The sequence below is a fragment of the Pinus tabuliformis genome, chromosome 3_1 (genome assembly GCF_031772625.1).
Source record: "Pinus tabuliformis cultivar Carrire ecotype Pingquan chromosome 3_1, CPIR1, whole genome shotgun sequence".
Lineage (NCBI taxonomy): Eukaryota > Viridiplantae > Streptophyta > Pinopsida > Pinales > Pinaceae > Pinus > Pinus tabuliformis.
In genome coordinates this window covers 913,379,911-913,384,013 of record NC_142301.1, presented here as the reverse complement: position 1 = coordinate 913,384,013, position 4,103 = coordinate 913,379,911, and the positions used below count along the sequence as shown (strand labels likewise).

Genomic DNA, 4,103 nt, shown 5'->3' with positions numbered 1-4,103 from the left:
CATAGACCGTTTTGACTTCTTCCAGAATGGAATGGGAACAACCCTTTTAAGGGGGACATTGAAAATTCGTACCTGGAAGATTTGAAGCACAAATATGAAGGAAAAATTTTCCTGACTAAGTTCTACTTGTCACGAAAATACTTTGTCTAACATTTTTCCATGCTCTCTCTAACATTTCCGTTTCTCCTCTCTGCACTAAGCATTGTAGAGATTCAGAAGCAAATGATAATACAAATTTTCGTTCACTACATCACTGAGGCGGATTGGAAGTGTTCTATTACTTAAAAAAACACACAAATAAATTTTAGTGGTAAATAACTCAAATATAAATTATCTTTCTGCATCTATGATTCGTTGCTTTAAACTCATTACTACAATAAATAAAATATAAAATTGATTAAAAAATTCATGGATAATAACCATAACATTTATAAAGACAACCAAACCTATCAATTATCTTGAGAAATAACAATAATCCATTGTATAGTCTCCATCCATCATCCACTATCCTGATAGAAAAAGAAAAAAAATACATACAAGTCCAAAGGCTGTGAATGAAGCTGTGCATATATGAAATTAGTAATTCCTTAGGCTAAGGAGCAATGTCCATATCCATCTAGACAGCTTTGCTGCTCTTGACATAACCAAAAACAATCCCTGATAGAAAATATATTTTCTTAATGCAGACTTTTTAGTATCTGTTTTTAATATAATCATAAGCATATTTCAGAGTCTTCAATAAAAAGGTTCTAAGTTTTTGAATTCTATTCAAAATGAAATTAGTTCTTTTTTAAACTAAGATTTACAGAGACACAGGTAGGCAGGTAGTTTTTGACCTCTTCCAGAATGGAATGAGATTAGCCTTGTTAAGCAAGGTGAGACATTGACAGATAGCTACCAACCAGAAAATAAAAATATTAAAGACTATCCATCATCTTGAACATAAAACAATAATTCAATGCATATAGTGTTTGATCCATTATCTTTATGGAAAACAAGTTTCAGAAATCCCTGCATGTCTAAAGGCGGTGAATGAAGTTGTGCACCTATGAAAGAAGAAGTAACATGGATATCAATCCTGACATCTAAATAAATATAAGATTTATCCAAAAAGCAGATAGCTACCAGCCAGAACTTAAAAATATTAAAGGCTATCCATTATCTTGAACATAAAACAATAATTCACTGCATATAGTGTTCGATCCATTATTATTTTAATGGAAAACAAGTTTTAGAAATACCTGCAAGTCTGAAGGCGGTGAACGAAGTTGTGCACCTATGAAAGCAATAAGGCACAGTGAGAAGCAGCAACCATATCCATCTTGATATCTACCAGTGAGCGTTGCTTCCTCTTTTTTCCGGAAAAAGAGAAGAGAGGAAAATATATATATATATATATATTCTACAATCCTCTATATATATAAAAAAATCTAACGATTTTCACAAACAAAAAAGAAGTTATAAGAAGTTTTTGAATTCTATTTAATTTTAAACTAGTACAGAAACACACAGGTAGCTTTTGACTTCTTCCAGAGTGGAATGGCTTCAGTCAAGACATTGACAATTCATACACGGAATATTTGCAACAGGATTTCCCAAGACATGCTACTATCGGTTCTTATTGCAGCTGTAAAGGATCCAACAATTTTCAGTAAGGTTATAAGCTCTTGAATTCTATTCAATATGGAACTGTTCTATTTAAACTAAGATTTGGACAAAGACACAGGTAGTTTTGACCTCTTCAGAATGGAATTGAATCAGAAAGAAGTGGTGACAAGGCTGGGACCACCATATCGATGTATTCATGTCGGTTGTTTTGAGGGGACAGAGCTATGATCTGCCTTTAAGGCAAATCTGCTGAATACAGTTATAAAGAATTTATCAATTTTCAGCAAGAAAGTTATAAACTTTTGAATTCCTATTCAATTTGAAACTATTTTTATTAACGTAATATTTTTACAAAGATACAGAGTGGAATAAAAGCAGCCATGTAAATCAAGACAAATTTGAAACACGCTTCCCAAGACCTGTTACTATCTGTTCTAAATGCAATTATAATGAATCTAACAATCTTTAACAAAAAGGTTATAAGTTTTTGAATCCTATTCAATATGAAACCACTCTTTTTAAACTATGATTTGGGCAGAGATACACAGGCAGTTTTGACACCTTCCAGAATGAAATAGGAGCATCCCTGTTAAGGGTGGACATTGAAAATTCGTACCTAGAAGTTTTGAAGCACGAATATGAAGAAAAAATGTTATTGACCAAGTTCTAGGGCTCACGAAAATTCCCTGCCTAACAACATTTTTCCATAAGTTCCGGGTCTCGAGGAAATTCTCTGTCTAACATTTCCGTTTCTCCTCTGTGGACTAACCTATTGGATAGATCCAAAAATAAGTAACGATAATACAAATCTTCGTTTACCACATCAATGGGAATTGGGCGGATTTAAACTCCTATATTATTAGGATAAATATACAAATAAATGAGGGGAAAGAAAATAGGATCTGCGACTCGGCAACTGCAACGAGCTCCTCGCTGAGCCACTTCCAATTCGAACGCGGCGTAAGCAAGCTGGCATACTGTTGGAGATCCCTGGTATCCTTGTGCATACTCTTGGCAGCCTTCTTGCTGAGGAGCGCAAATACGACAACATCCATACCATCCTCATTCATATAAACCTCGATATTGACCTCATCCTTACAAGGCACTATAGAATTATACATCCTCAAGATCACATCATGCCTGCTCTGAAGCTCCATGGTCGCCAACAAGCCCTGGCAATATCGGCTCCCGCTAGCATAAAACTTGAAGACATTCTGTCCCAAGATCGAGCTCCAGGCCTTCGCAACAGGGCCATCAAACCCCATGGATGGGAGAATATGTTCTGCCAAGTGAATGACAGTGCATTGAAGGAGTTTACAGGTAGAGCGTTTTCTTTGAATAATAAAGAACCAGGCTCCAAATTACAGTGGCAATGAAGGGCAACTGCAATTGTATGTATGTATAGGGTTAAATCAATAGGAGGTTGTCAATGATAGATGTAGTATGCGGTTTGTTGAGTGGATCTGAAAGTCCACCATCCAGCCAAAAAGCAAAACAAATATTTTATTTAACAAAAAAAATAGCGCAAGCTCTGAGTTACAGACCTATATTCATAAGTATCATCAGTGTATTTATCTGAGTACTGAATTTGAGGCATCCTGGTCGAGCGAAGGCTGGAATGATTTGAACACAAAGAAAGGAAATAAGGGCCAATGATTCAAATCAATCTAGAAATTGCAATTAAACGATAAAGTATTTTTACCCAGATAACGGGGACTAGCATTTAAGACAAAATAACGATAAACCCAGAAGTAATCCCCGAAGCCTGATTAAATATATAAAATGAAGGAATCTGTTCTACCGTGATCAATTCAGAGCCTGAAATACAAAAATTTAAACAGCCTTTTTATAGATCCGAAAAATGTGGGTAAAGGGTTAGTTAATGCCAACCTGGTGTATAACGGATAGGTCGAATTCCGCCCTGAGAACTTGAAATGCCCTGCAAACAGCGGTGGAAAGGAAAGCTCTGATAAAACCTTGAACCGAAAATTAGTGAGCGAGAACCTGAGATTGGGCGAATGAGATGGGCGCGTAAAAGGTCGAAATGACGAACTTAGCGAGGAATAAACTAACCAGCGCGCAAGGGCAGAAGGAAGGAATACAACCAGGAGAATGACAGGAAAACTGCTTTTAATCGTTCGGCTTCCCACGATCAACGATCAAACTTTGTTCGATCGTCTAACACCAGAAATCAACGGTTAACAATAGGACACGGTGTCAGCTGGGTCAATTCATTCCAAAGAAAAAAATAAATAAAAATAAATAAATATACAATTTAAACCAATTTGAAAATAATTTTTATAACTAATAGCACTTATGCGCTCCCATAAATAAAAATAAATAAATAGAGAGACAACATATCCCATAAATAAAAATAAATAAATAGACAAACAGACACACCTCCGCTCCCTGGTTAACAATATATAATTTTAACATTTAAAATAAACCAGATTTAATCAGACACTTCGTAATTTTTAATAACCAGAGCCATGATA

The 4,103-nt window shown here is 35.3% G+C and overlaps 1 long non-coding RNA gene across 1 annotated transcript; it reads right to left on the bottom strand.

Moving 5' to 3' along the window:
* Nucleotides 1-1,154: 1,154 nt before the first annotated feature.
* LOC149190620 (uncharacterized) lies at nucleotides 1,155-2,351 on the bottom strand. The gene is made up of 3 exons (XR_016256513.1): nucleotides 1,738-2,351; nucleotides 1,511-1,627; nucleotides 1,155-1,351 (listed from the first exon to the last, which is right to left on the bottom strand). It is a non-coding gene; the product is annotated as an uncharacterized LOC149190620 (long non-coding RNA).
* Between the last annotated feature and the right edge of the window lie 1,752 nt (nucleotides 2,352-4,103).